This window comes from Amblyomma americanum, chromosome 1 (assembly GCF_052857255.1).
Source record: "Amblyomma americanum isolate KBUSLIRL-KWMA chromosome 1, ASM5285725v1, whole genome shotgun sequence".
NCBI lineage: Eukaryota > Metazoa > Arthropoda > Arachnida > Ixodida > Ixodidae > Amblyomma > Amblyomma americanum.
Window position 1 is genome coordinate 326,970,557 of NC_135497.1, and position 15,182 is coordinate 326,985,738.

The window sequence follows — 15,182 nt, forward strand, 5'->3', positions numbered from 1 at the left end:
CGCTGCGGGCGTGAATCTGAAGGAGGCTAAGGAAGACTTTATTCAACTTAACACCAAGCAAAACACCATTTTGTTGGGCACCATGAGTGAAGAAAGAATGCATCTGTACCTGAAGATAAAAACACTTCAGGTTGATCAGAAAAAGTACGACGTAAACGCCTACCTGTCATCCCCCGAGGGTATTGGCAAAGGAGTTATTCATGGGATTCCGGTGGAACAAACGCAAGCACAAATTCTGGACACCTGGATTGTTCAAGGAACCCCAAAATCAGAGGGATCAGAAGAATAGGGAAGACATCGACCTCAGTTCTGTTACTCTTCGTCGATGAGAATGTGCCGTTTTGGATTTATTATAGAGGCGGGCTCCTCAAGTGCTTCCTCCACAAAAAGAAGTTTGAAGTGTGCAACGCATGCGGATCGACACCTTGGGCACCGCTCTGATGTGTGTCCGGACCCGGACAACGTCAAGTGTCGTGGCTGCGGTACGGTGAAGCCACCGGATGGACACTTGTTCGATCCCAAATGTGCTGTTTGTGGAAATAGACATGAACTGGGAAACAAGAAGTGTCGCGAGATCTACCGAACTCCGTACGTCGTCAAGAAACGCCAGCGGGAGCGGAAGCTCCAGGAAGAGGAGGCGAAGAAAACACCCCCGCCTGGGCGGAAACTCAAGGAGCCGGGAGGGCTTCCGGAGCCGATCCGACTCCTTCCCTCGCCTCGATCTCCCGGGCCGTTCCAGCTCCAAGGGCTGCTCCAGCTCCGGGGTCGCTCTGTCTCCAGAGGCCACTCCGGCTCCAGGGCAAGATCATCGTCAAGGCCGAGGACTGAAGCCAACAGGCAAAGGGAGGTGAGCTGGGTAGATAAGGTCTCCCCAAAAAATACGGAGTCCGAGGAACTAGCCAAGTTGAGAATCATGGTAGAGAAACTCACTAAAAGAGTAGATGACCTCGAAAAGGAAAACGCTATGCTAAAAAGGGAGAAGAAAGTAGCTAACGCAGTCAAAACAGCTAACACGATTAAAACCCACTCAACCGATGAAAGCACTGTGGAGATGCAGGTAGATGATACCCGCTCCCCACCTCTGAAAAGGAAACTAGGCGCGAACGCGTCGCAAGAGCCCACAATGGCAGATCCATGCAAGAAAATGGACGACTTCCAGGCGAGCTGGGAAGCAGAGCTCGCAGCAGTCTTCCAAGCCATCCAGGCGCTATCGGAAGAAAGCCAGAAACACAGGGCCGAGTTGCTGAGCAATAATAATTGGCAGAGGGAAACAGAGCAGAAGGTACATGGTGGATCACAGACGGCTGCGACCCTAATACCATCGGGTGACAATCCACAATCCAATCATGGCCAGTCACAATAAACACTCGATTTGGCAGTGGAATTTCCGCGGGCACCGTCGCAAAAGGGCGGTCCTGCAGCAGCTCCTTCTTGGCAAAGACAATCCAGACGTAATCGCTTTACAAGAAACTGCGGGGATGGCAAAATTATCGGGCTACATATCATTTAGTACAGATGATGGAAGATCCGGGGTAACCACCCTGGTCAGGAGAAACTTAGCAGTCGTTAAGCATGACACGGAGGTTATCAACGTAGACCATGTCCTTGTTGAACTTATTCCAGCAAAAAAGAAAGAAGGCAGCCTTTTTGTTCTTAATATCTATAGCAGCCCGAAACAGAGGAAGGCCCGATTTGGACCTCTTCTCCAAAAAACTCTGCGTATTGCCAAAAGGCAAGCTTTGGTAGTGGTGGGTGACTAACGCCCAACACGCTGCCTGGGGTACACAAAGAAAGAGTTAAGGGAAGGGAACTCTGGCTGGATGCACAGCAAGAGGGGCTCACCTTAATGACCGACCCCCGAACCCCCACTAGAACGGAGAACAGTGTCAGCGTAGACACCTCACCCGACCTCACCTTCGTCAAAACAAGCGTTTGTGGGTCGGTAGGCTGGAAACGCTGATAGGTCAAAAAAATGTTACGTCACGTTTGTAACGTCATGTTCACGTATTTTTAATGGCGTCATGTCCGGTTGGGGACAGACACATTTTCTTTAGGTTTTTCTCGGAATTCCCCACGTTTCTCCAACGCGCGCGGGATAAAAAAAAAGCGCATCTTGCACGTGTGCACGTGTCTCTAGTTAAGCTAACTGCGCCGCTGATTCCGCATTGAATATTCCTGCCGAAGAGGCTCCAAGGAAGTCTGCCCTGTCTGCGTTTGATTCTGTTTATTTGTTTACTCGTTTTGGCCAGCGGCACGCGAGTACACGCATCTATAATTCTTATCTGTTCCGCGAATCCGCCACCGTCTGTTTCTGTACTACCCGCCGCTCTGCCTTGAGGGCGCCTATTCTCCCCTCCTGCTCCTCGTTTTCCTTTCTTTTTTATTTCTCTTTTTTTCTCCCGCTCCCCGCGGCTGCTCGGTGGACAGGGGGCGACAGCGCGTTTCCCTTTTTCTCTTTATTTCTCATTCTCCTTTGAAAAACGCCCTCCTTCGAGCAAACAAACAGATCACACAAGAGACAAACAGCGAGCGACCAGACTCCTCTCTTCGACTGAGGGAAAGGAGGAGGGTGGTCAAAGGAACAGCGAAAAAAAAAGGGGGGGGGGAATAGAAAGCAGAGGTTAGAGACAGGGGGGGCGGAAGGGGTGAATTGTCCGCAAGGAAAATGGGGGGGGGGGGGGGTCGCCAAGAATTAATATGGGGGAAGCTTCCTTCGGCGGAAGCGAGAGGTTCGAACACGAGGAAAGAAAATATTATAAACAAGAAAACAGCAAGAAAAGAACAAAGGAACGGAAAACAACACTGAGCGCATATGCCTCAGAGCGCGATGCGCTCCCCGCGGGTGCGGCTGTTAACAGTTAAAATGTAAGTTACGGCGGCGGTGCGCCCGGCCAAACGCACCGCAGAAACCCGATCCCGCAGCCCGGCGCCGCAAAGCGCAAATGTCTCCGCGCTGCCTCGCGTCAGAAGGGCGCCTCCGCCCCGCGTTCCGTCGCGGAGACAAAAAGAGGGCTCCTTCCTAGAAACTGAGAGAGAGAGGAGAGTAACAGATTGAAAATGGGGAACGAAGGCGCGAAATCGCCCAAGTGTCCGTTATTGTAATGGGTTACTGTCCTATATGGAGCATCGGCGCTCTACTATCTGCAAAATAGGAAAAAAGAAATAAAGGAAAATAAAATATATCAAAATATAAAAAGTTGAGGGGCAATAGGCAATATGCTTTGCTCTCAGAACTGTTTTCTCTGGTCATAAGCAAGAAAGATTGGCAGGGGGAGGAGAAGGGCGGCATGTGGAAGCAAGCACGCAAATTGGCATGACCGCAGGCGATGCAGTCGGGGTGCTGTGAATTTCAGTAGGGCTAGGACTATGATCTCTGAAGTGTGGAGGGAGTACCAGGGTTTTCATTTAAATCGGCCTGCACAGTATTAAACTGATATATAAAGTATGATTCTCGTTGCTCACGCTCACGGGTATTTTGGAAGTCGCTGTGTAGCAGCGTAACTTTTAGTTTGTGAAACTCGTGACCTTCCTGGGAAAGTTGTTTCGACAAGGGGGAGGAGAGGAAGAGATCTGGTGTTCGCGCGGTGGTTGTTGAATCTAATTCGGAAGGAATTCTCGGTTTGGAAAAATGTATTGCATCTGACAATCGCCGCACTCGGGCATACCACGTTACTACTGTTACAATTCAAGTTTTCACGGGCGGAGTGTGTGCTTTGAGCTAGTGTTGTTGTCCGCATATGCTGGCAAACTTGACATTGATGCTTCCTGCAAGGTAGGCAACCAACAGGTTTTCCTTTATAGACAGTAGAGTGAACTACATAATCATGTGTGTTTTTTTTGGTAGCCTGTAGGTAACGTGTGGAACTGTTGGAAAAATTTTTGACAGTCTATCGTTTTGTTCGATTATTTTGAAATGTTTTTTTTTAGAATTTTGTTGACATTAGGTGGGTTGCTTGCGAAGGTTAAGACGAGATTAGAGCGGTGTCATTTGCGGTTGCTGATGGGGTATCCCCAAACATTTCGTTACGTCTTTTTGCTTTCGCTTTCCTAATGGCATCATCAAAAATAGAGGCCGCGGATAGCATTGATCCCTCAGAACCTCCAGCATACGGTTAGAATTTTCTTTGAAGTCTTCTGGTCGTGAGCAGGTCCTTTTGAATCTGATGGCCTGGGAATATGGAATAGAACTTTTGCAGTGGCGTGGGTGGCAGCTCTTGTAATGAAGGTACTGTTGCCTATCCGTGGGCTTTCTATAGACACTGGTGATTAAGCTACCCTTCTACACTCGAACTGAGACGTCCAAGAAATTAATTTGATTGGTGGAGTAAATGTGTGTGAAACAGAGGTTTGGATGTATGTCGTTAAATGCTGAAATAAACTGGATGAATTGGTCCTCGGTTTTCGTCCATACCATGAATATGTCGTCTAGGAAGCGTTTGTAAAAAGCCGGTTTTGTTGGGTATGAGCGGATAAACTCTGATTCAATGCTATGCATATATATGTTGGCATAGTTTGACGCCATTTTCGTTCCAATAGTGGTACCACTCGTTTTGTAGGTAAAAGGAGTTGTAGAACTTTCGAAAGAGTTGAGTTTGAGGACCAGATTAGTAAGTGCAGCGATGGTACTTTGGCTAGGAGCATCAGCGCTTGTGTGTTTTCCATAGGATGCGACCAGAGCTCCGATGCCATCATCATGCGGTATGCTGGTGTACAGAGACACTACATCAAGGCTAACTAATGTGTGTGTGTGTGTGTGTGTGTGTGTGTGTGTGTGTGTGTGTGTGTGTGTGTGTGTGTGTGTGTGTGTGTGTGTGTGTGTGTGTGTGTGTGTGTGTGTGTGTGTGTGTGTGTGTGTGTGTGTGTGTGTGTGTGTGTGTGTGTGTGTGTGTGTGTGTGTGTGTGTGTGTGTGTGTGTGTGTGTGTGTTAGACAGATTTATTTTGAGCCGACGTTTCGGACAGAGCCTGTCCTTTCTCAAGACTGAAGTTACAGCGATCTTCCTCCCCTTCATAAGGAGTTGGAATTAGCACACATGTCCGCCACATGAACAGAGCAACAAACAATCAGATGCTGAAAAGAAGATGGGCACAATAGAGAAATACTAGAAAAGGAAGAAAGAGAAATGAAGAGAGAGAGAAAAACGCGCTGTCTCCCCCTGTTCCCCGAGCAGTCGCGGGGAGCGGCAGGAATTGTCGAAGTCGCAATTCTTCGCAAGTTCGCGTAACTGAGCAATATAAACCTCTGACAGGCTCACCAGGGTTCTGTAAACATATCTTGAACCGCGGTGGCGTTCTGTCGTGGCTCAGAACAGACGGTCGCAAGTACTGAGCGCGGTTTGAAACGCATCTTCGCCTTTCGTAACTTCACTTAATTGAGGCCTCCTTCGTTTTAAAATTGCGCTCGTGGTGGAAGGCGTTCCGGAACGGCGCTGACATTCGACGCCGCGCGAATGCAGGAGCATAGCTTTGCGCCGGGATGCAGCAAACTCAGGAGCCAGACGCCTCTAAGTAAGTAGAAAACAGTGCCTTTCACTGGTTCCATAGTATTGGTGGTCGGCCCGGGGTTCCCAGGAATGTACGAGGGGGCGTAAGATCCCGTGAAACACAGTAAAGGTTTACCTTGTCGGCACGTTATTGTAATGTAAATGCAAGATCGAACGACACACCGGAGCGAATGATGTCATGCTGACGCCAAGTTTCCGCCAACCCCCCGCCCCCCCTCTCTACTTTTCCTGCGTCACGTGTACGTGGTGTCAAGCAACATGCATGTGACTGAAACTGAAACTCTGAAGAAGAGAAACTGAAAGTAAGAGAACTGAAAGAAAATAAGAGAAGAGAAACTGAAACTGCCGCACAGTTCATTACCTGATCGACACAACGGTATCACGTATTACTTAACGTCTTCATAAAACCGCTGTTTGTTCTTCTATAGGATTAGCAGCATTAGTATATGTTTGCTATTAATGACACCCAAGTAATGAACATGATTTACCAACTTAAGTAGTGTTGGTTCTGGTGTAACGCACGAATAATTTACAGGCATGCCTTTGTGTATACGTCAGAAATGAAATTGTGAAGCAAGCCTTGAAACTGCCTGTGCATTTCTCATAAAAAAAGGAAAAAAGTGTCTTGCTTTCATAGCATGCGTGTCATCTATATCAGATGTGATTGTAATCTTGAGCTATAACTTGAAATGATCCGTGCTAGCTGCCATCAAAAATCACTTTTTTAATTGTTCAACAAACCTCATAACTCATTTCTGTCACGAAAGGAATGAAATGCTTCACTTCTGTCTCATTGCTTTGGTACAGTCATGGTTCATTATGCAATGTAAAATCTGATTTAGCAATATTTTTGTTACTTGTTGCACGGTCTGTTCCTGAAATTCAGCACATCCACCAGTGTAGCGTTCCCGCGTCATTTTCATTTTTGTTAATTGAGTACAGATGAATAGCCACCGGATTCTTGGCCGATCGCCCAGTGTGGGTATGTGCCATCTTTTGATAGGCTAACAATATCAACAACATTCGTCTTTCACTTTCAATCATATATGTGCTGCACTATACTTTTTCTTCTACTTTGTATTGATTCCATCTCTAATGATGTCAGAGTTTAAAGGCAAATCCTCAATGCTTGCAGATATTTACTATGTGCCCAATTTTTGTTATTGCGACAATGATGGCACAATATGTAATGAAGAAGTTAATATATATTTCACCACTTAAGTTCGCAAAAAGACTATGAGAGAGAAAGGGCAAATCACTCACAGCCAAAGTACCTTTCACATACTTCTAAGCTGTGCAGATAAAACGACTAAAAAGGTAATTTTCCCTAAAGTCATTCCATACTACGGCCGGCTTTCAGGCTAATTGTGAGAAATGTCTGTATAAGCATGGGGAAAGGGTTGAGCCGGAATGCTGTCATGATTCAAGGAAGAAAAAGACAGTAGGCATGGGAGGCACTGGGGAGAAGAAGAAGAAGAAGAGGCACTGGTCACGCTATCACCTTCCGCAAGTTAGGTTCACGCAAGCTCCGCTGCAGGTTGATCTGATCTCCTTGCAACGAGTTGCTGATACGCAGGCTGACCCCGTCTTCTATTACGGCCATATCTACCCGTCCCATGCGAAACATATGCCCGCAAATATCATAAATGGTCTTCTGTCTGAACACCTACACAATTTTTCTCATCATACTGTTCTCTCCACTGATGCCTCCGGCAGCTGTGAGAAGGCGGCGATTGGGATATATTCGCAGGATCTGGCTTGGAGCTATTGCGTTCGTATCCCTGATTATACTTCTATATTCTTCGTAGAGTTTTTGGCTATTGGTTTGGTTCTTCTCAAAATTCCCAGACATGTAGCACGGGTTCTTATTCTTGCAGACTGCCTTTCAGTTTTAGACTCTCTCCAAAACTCCGGAAAATCTTTATTAAATCGGCCGCTTAGGCTTTTGTTCCGTGAACAGTGCGTGAGATACGCTTTTTCCGGGTACCTGCAGGCATTCGGGTGTCTATTTAAACGAGGTGGCTGATTTATTGGCAAGGTCAGCTCTCAGCGCTCCTGTAATCTATCCCGTCCCTCACCTCATTCTGTTGGAACCTTCACGTTTCCAGTGGTTCCAACATATTTCAGCCAGCTTGAGTGATCCGTTGCTCAATACCGTGGATTTTCGCCACTTAAAGTAATCATGGGATGCCCGGTAGTGTAAATCAAGGCGTTTTGAGGTGTCAATGACGCTTCTGCGATGCAGAATCCCTCACTTAAATTTGTACTTACGCAGATACGGGTTCCCTGCGATAAACCTTTGTGTCTTATGTGGGCCAGTTGAAACATTAGACCATTTTCTCCCCACTTGCCGGCGGTTGTTCAAGGAAAGCAGTATTTGCAGGTTCAACTTTCAAGGTTAGGACTCCCTCTGTCTCTTACAGTTCTTCTCTCGTTCGGTGCGAGCTCAAAGGGATTCCCGTTAAGTAGTGTTTGTGGCTACCTTCATTACATAAGTGCGACTGATTGGTTACCTTGTTAGCTGTATACAAAATTCTGTCGCATGTCCAAAATGCTTGATTCTATTCTTGGTAATTCATATTTCTTAAATTTAATTGAATTTTCCTATCTTTATCTTGATTCAGTCTTCTACGCCGCCGCCTCACGTCTATTTTTTTCCCGTGCAAATACTTCATTGGCAAATCTTCACTGTACCTTGGCCAATCACCCCGCGTGGGTATGTGCCATATTTACTGAGGTGAAGAAGAAGAAGAGTGTGGACTACAAACACTATCTGTACTTGTGCTTTGTGTGTTCTGTTTTTTTTGTCTGTTTGCATTGTAAGCCATTACTAGGTGGAAAGGCATGCACGTAATGGGCATACCCTGTGCACATGAATGCGGAAAGCTGGCCATGGTTGTCCAAGCATTGCCGACAAAGCAACGGGACCTTCAAGAAACAGGATAGGGTTGTGACCACTCACATGCAATGATTTTCATACAAATTGAAAATGTGGCAAGTTACAGCGGTCCCGTGGTTATATTGTTGCAAAACAAGCCAGCTCATTTAGGTGGAAACATTTTTAGAGGCTGCCAAAAAGGAACATGTCAAAAAGTTACACATAGCATCCTGTTTCATTGATGATGTTTATATGTGTGGTAAACGATATGAACAAACATCTCTGTGTTAACTGCTCTGCAATCAACGCACTCTCATGCAGTACATACACAGTCACAGTCCAGTGATTGCAGAGCGGTCTGCAACCAGTAACTTGCAACTATACTATGCAGCAAGCTTCTTTGCACGGTATTTGTTACATTTATTGAACGATGAGATGGAATTGGTATGGCTATTTCTACACAGTGCATTTTCTAAAGACTCCTTTCTGCCGTACTGTACTTTTTACCCAAAAAGCTTCCTACAGACTCATCTAAATTGCTACGTATAAAGATGTTTGTAGCAGGTGTGTGAGCCCGAACAAAAAAAAATGCTTTAATTTTTCTTAATTCTTCAGTATTCCTGATTATCACGACATGGGCATTTATATGTTGGTACAACTTTTTTCAGGCATCACAACTGATGCACCGATGTGTTTGGTACTAATTCATCTTCAGACCTTTCATGTCTGTTGGGTCAAAAAAAAAACAACGAAATAATAGCTGGCGGCATTAGTTTTCACTGAGATAACTAGCATCACACCGCATGGTCTTGAAATTCCTCTAGCTGTCTGTAATTGGCTTCATTGTATAACTTCATACTTGTTTCATTTAAACTCTGCACACTGATCTTTTCACCGCACATGGCGACATGGCACGCGGAGCCCCGTGGGAATGGGCGAGGAGGTTTCAGACGTCGGCTGCTACTTCCCTGGAATCCAAACACAGCTATAGGCACCTGCAAGTCACGGTCAATTTCGGAAAGGCAGCTTTGTCCGCTTCCTTTCGTCGTTTTGTCCATCTTGCGTCGCGTGTCGCGGCGAACCCGACAAAGGGGAGGCCAGCAACCCCCCTTCCATTCCCCCTCCCCTCCTGAAGCAGAGTAAAGATCCCGCATATAGTTTCCTAGAGACGTCCTTTTTTCCCTGGTGTCAACGAGGGGTCAAACGACAGGCCCAAGCAGTGTGAGGCAACGTTCTCTGTTCATTCTAGAGAGCAAGCTTACACTGCAAAATAAAGCCTTGTCTTTCTCTTCCAAATGCAATTTCATTTCATTTTTACAGAATGCAAGTTACATCCTAGAGAGATGCAAGGGCTAAAAGCTGCTAAAAAGCAGCTTGACTGCTCCCAAGTGCCTCTGAAATGGCAGTACACAACAAACGCACTTCAAGCAAAAAAAAAATGTTTACGTGCTCTTAAGGCAGCGCTATCCACGTTCTTTTATTGATGACGCCGTAAGCAGAGCTTCAAATCTGAACCGTAGTCAAATACTCCAGGGGCGCCGAAGAGATAATCGAAATGATTACACTACAAACCTTATTCTCACATTTAACAGTAACGCACCGAACATAAACAGAATTCTTAATAAGCACATTAATATTCTCCAGCAAAGTTAACGACTATCGAAAATATTTACATGCGCACCCCGCGTGATTTACAGGCATGCCAAAAACATTTAGAACCATCTAGTCAACTCCAAGGAACACAAAACCCCAAAATATGGATGCCAGCCCTGTGGTAAAGGTCGCTGCAAGGTTTGCAAACACATGAAGACTACGTGCTCCGCAACTAGTACGAGGTCAGTTTTCCAGCATTCAATCAACGGCAAGTTTGACTGCGACTCATTAAACATTATTTACCTCCTTTAATGCACCGTGTGTAACCAGCAATACATAGAACAGACAAACACTGCATTCCGCATTCGATTTAACAATTACTGCGCACACACCAAGTCTCTCTCAAATTTTCCCCTATCCAAGCATTTAAACTCAGAAGGACACCCATTTGACCAACTAAAAGTAACAATTATTCAAGGGGGCTTCAAAAACAAGCGAGAACGTGAACAACGTGAATTCTATTTTATCCACATGTTTAATACTATTCAAGAATGTCTTAATGAAAAGCCTGGTATCCTTTATTTTATTCACAACCTCCAAACAAAATAATACTACACCTCTCGTTAATTGGCTAACTCTGATATACCCTTTATAACTCCTAGTGTATATCCCAGGCAATCATACCCCTCCTTAGTTACACTATCCTGTCTCGTGCAGTATTGATAAGCTTTGACGTTATTTCCTTACTTTTTTTCGATAATTTCAAATCTTTGTACACAGCTAGCCCAGCCCTCCACCCCTACAAACAAGTATTCCCGACGAAGTAGGTTCAACGAGCCGCCCAGGGAGGGGGGTGCACCGTTCATTGAAACCCAGACCCCCTGAGTAAGTTCTTACACATGTGCTCGTTACCGTAGCCCACTCCTTCCTTAACGTTCTAGCCCTCGGCTCACCGGAAATTAGTGAGACCCCCAAAAGGCGCCTGGTTTGGCCTGTTCGTCGCTGCCAGTGTCATTTGCGCAGCGGCGCCTCTTTGGCCACGCATCTGCAGCGGCGCCCATCTTTGTGTTTGTGCATTTTGTTTGTGTCTTGTTTGCACGTTTTGCTTTCGTACGCCTGTGGTTGCCGCGCTGCCCATGTCCCCCGCACCGCCTTCCTCTCCGTTTCTCTCGTTTCGCCATCTCCTTTTTTTACCCCATCCTTCCTGACTATAATAGTCCCCCCCTTTTTTTTCTTTTCTTTCTATTTTTTTGCTTCCTCCCTCAATTTTGTCCCTGTCTGCTCCCTGCCCCCTATCTTTATTTTTTTTACTTTTTTGTTCAATTTTTTTAACTGTTGTTGCTATTTGCTTGTTACACTCCTTCTGCCCTCCTCTGCAGCTCACAAACTTAAAACGTCCATTTGTTTTGGGTGGGGGGGGGGAGGGGAAAGAAAATGGCGCAGTATATGTCTCATATATCGTTGGACACCTGGACCGCGCCGTAAGGGAACGAATAAAGGAGGGACTGAAAGAAGAAAGGAATAGGTGCCGTAGTGAAGGGCTCTGGAATAATTTCGACCACCTGGGGATCTTTAACGTGCACTGACATCGTACAGCACACGGGCGCGTTAGCGTTTTTCCTCCATAAAAACGCAGCCGCCGCGGTCGGGTTCGAACCCGGGAACTCCGGATCAGTAGTCGAGCGCCCTAACCACTGAGCCACCGCGGCGGGTCCCCAACAGCCAATTTTCAATTTTCATGGATTGGATTGTAAAACATTTATTGCGTCGAAAACAGATTGCAGGAGACATACTAGATGGCCGCTAGCCCATGGCTAGCGGCGACTTCATTGGCTCGCTGGAATGTCCATACTTGAATCTTGGGATCCGACCTCACCAGCGCGGCGTCCCACCGCTCGGGAGAAGGGAGCTGTATCAACTCCGCCTGAAGCGTATCATTTGCGCAGTTTCACAGAATGTGGTCGTATTTGGCCCTTTGACCACATTTATGGCAGTTTGGGTCGTACTGGTCGGGGGTCCTTGAGGGGAAGCACTGCCGGATTCAGAAGGGAGCGTGTTTGCAGTCGGCGCCAGGTAACTTCCTGCGCTTTTGTGAACAACTTGTGGGGAGGGGCATAAGCGCGCCTCTCCAGTGTAAAGTGATGGGTGATGTCATGAAATGAGATAAAGCTGTCCCTCGTAAAATTCGGGTCGGAGGGCGCGCTCACTGCCCTAATGCGAGAGCCCACCCTCTTCGATGACAATCTTGCCACCTCTCTTGGCGAAGGAATGGGACAAGCTCTTGGCAAGTTCAAGAAAACAGCGCAGCTGGCCACCATCACGCGAGCTCAAGAGGCCGCCCCCGACTGGAGGCCACACTGCCTCGCACCAGCCCCAACTAATCCAGGCTTCCATTTTGTGGCAATAAAGTTGCAACCATCACCTTATTGTAGCAGAACACTACGGCGGTACCAGCGCTCCTATTTTCGAACGGGCGCTGGTTTGAAAGCGGATTGCTCCACCGAGAAGCGAGACAATTACATCGCCGTTTCCTTTCTTCAAAACCAATTTTTCATAGCCCAGCGCTGCGGCATCAGGTCTCAGCGCTTTGCGAACTACACGACATTCGATCAGAAGCGCTCATGAAGAGTGTGGCGGCAGCACAACGCTGCAGTAACGGAGTTCCATTATCATCTAGCGTTCCTAACATCAAAAAAAGGAAGAAAACATTGTTTGGTTTGGTTTGAGGGGTTCAACGTCCCAAAACAACTCAGACAATGAGAGACACCGTAGTGAAGGGCTCCGGAAATTTCGACCACCTGGGGTTATTTAGCGTGCTCTGAGATCGCACAGTACACGGGCATCTAGAATTTCGCCTCCATTGAAATTCGACCGCCGCGGCCGGGATCGAACCCGTGTCTGTCGGGTCAGCAGCCGAGCGCCGTAACCACTGGGCCACCGCGGCGGCTAAACGTTGTCACGTGGCGCTTCCTTTCCTTGATGCTGGCGTTGCTGTGGTAGGCAGCAGTGTTCGACCCAGCATAGCCTCTTTCCCGAACACGAGGTGCCGACAAGCGTTTAAGCTAAATATTTAAACTACACTTGCCGTTCGCGCTCATCAAGCGAAACGTGGCGACTGCATTGCCATTCTACTCGGCGCTTTGCCTGAATTTGATAGCCAGCATTAAACGCAGGTTCAAGTCAAACGTGGCCATCGTATAGGGGGGTACTGCAGTAACTTCGAACACACAGGGTTCTTTAAATAATTTCGCGTATACATCGAAACGGGGCCGTCGTTGTCAGGCTTTGTTCCCACGTCCTCTGGCTAAGGCACCTAACGCCTAATCACGAAGACACGCTCGGCACCATTCTTACATGAGCGCTGTGACGCGTGCTGTCGCTATCTTGCAAACGCCACACAACTGACTCTACAAACAGCGCCCCACCAGAACCACCGTCGCTCCGATGGTCGCAGTTGATCGAGCGCACCATTTTTCTTTCAGTAGTTCCTCTCACACCTCTGAACTGTCCTTTGTTTGCACGCGGCATTGCTTGGTTACGCATAGCTGGAGCCCGTCGGCAGGCCCGTGCACTTTCCTGTATCGTCCTGTAATCGCAACAACATGGATACCTTAGGGAATGTATAACCTCGGACATGGATGTCTGCGATTATCTTACATTACCATCAAACGCCCGCGGGAGATTGTCAGCGAGACGCGTATCAGATATTCCGGCTGAGCTAAGCCTGGCCTAGCGTCGCCGACTTGAGTTTTTTTTTCGCCTCGCACAAAGGGAGACGTCAAAGTTTGGCGGCTCCTCTTTGCCGAGCGAGTGCTACGGTTGTGACCGGCGAACCGTGCATCGGGGGCCTCCTTCGGGAGCAATGGCCACCGCAACGACTCGACATAAACTCTGAGATTGGCGCCCGTATGCTGTGCGATGTCAGTGCACGTTAGAGATCCCCAGATGGTCCGAGTTATTCAGGAGCCCTCCACCACGGCACCCGTTTCTTCCTTCATTCTTAGTCCCTGCTTTATCCCTTCTCTTACGGTCCGGTTCAGGGTTCCGCGGATATGTGAGACAGATACTGCGCCATTTCCCTCCAAATCCAATTTTTCAGACTGTCGCCTCACAGGTGGGCAGTAAAACACACTCCTTACTCCGAGACTTAACCACGCTAGCACGTGGGAATAAAATGAATTAAACGGATGCATTAACAAATACATAGAGACATAGGTAAAAGCCATAAATGTTGACAAATCGCTACAGTTCTTTATTCGCCGCTTTCTGGTGGCTCAGTCATGCGGATCTCTGAGCTGAAACCACGGACTTGGACAAAATTGGAAATGAATGCTAGGAGCACTCGTCCCATTTTTTCACTTTGTACGGCCGTGACCCCTGTATGCGCCTCTGTATTTTGCGAACTAGACCCTCTCAGCAAATAGCCTCTAGGACAAGTTGGGTTTCGAAGCGGAGTTACCCTCCACTGTAAGAAAAAATCCCGCATAAATACAGGACATGTGGCCGCTAACCTTTTTGCCGCAACATGTGCTGCACCACTCCGTTGTGCACACACCCCGTGGTAAAGTGGTGCGGTGCATTTTGCGGCAACAAGGTTAGCACACACACGCTACGCACCCTGTTATGATGTCAAATGTTCTGTATGCCACGGTGTATGTGCTGTTATTATGTCAACATAACACCAACCATCACAACAATGTATAGCATGCGTGCTGTAACCAAGTTAACATGACAGGATCTGTGTTATATGACTACATATCACGTTCTGTTCTCATGCTCTCCACTGCAAAGATGCTAACATATGCATGTCCCGTAGCATTTATGAGCAGCCCATGTTCATCTTTGAAAGCTGACTGAGCACATGCTGTTTAATGCTTGATGGCACATGATACGCAATATTACACTCCTGTATTTTCTGATCGGAGCCAGGCCCACGTTCAGGTAAGAGGCATGCTATGCATGGTAAATGTGTCATGTTTGTAGCATGCAAACAAATTTTTCTGCACACAGATTACGTATCAAAATGAACACACTTTGAAAGTAAATAGCTTGCGTGTGGTATTTTGCACCTCCTTCAAACACAATCTAGGAAGTGATAAAATTGCATAGAAGTGAATTAGTTTGAAACAGTTTTAATTATGAACACAAAAAGGTACAAAAATAGCAAAAACAAGCTACACATCAAATGATATACATTATGCATGTACTT

The 15,182-nt window shown here is 47.0% G+C and overlaps 1 protein-coding gene across 1 annotated transcript in view; it reads left to right on the forward strand.

Annotated features, from left to right (window-relative positions):
• The window catches only part of LOC144120691 (uncharacterized), a 341,237-nt gene that overhangs the window by 240,821 nt on the left and 85,234 nt on the right, over positions 1-15,182 (forward strand). The window lies entirely within an intron of this gene.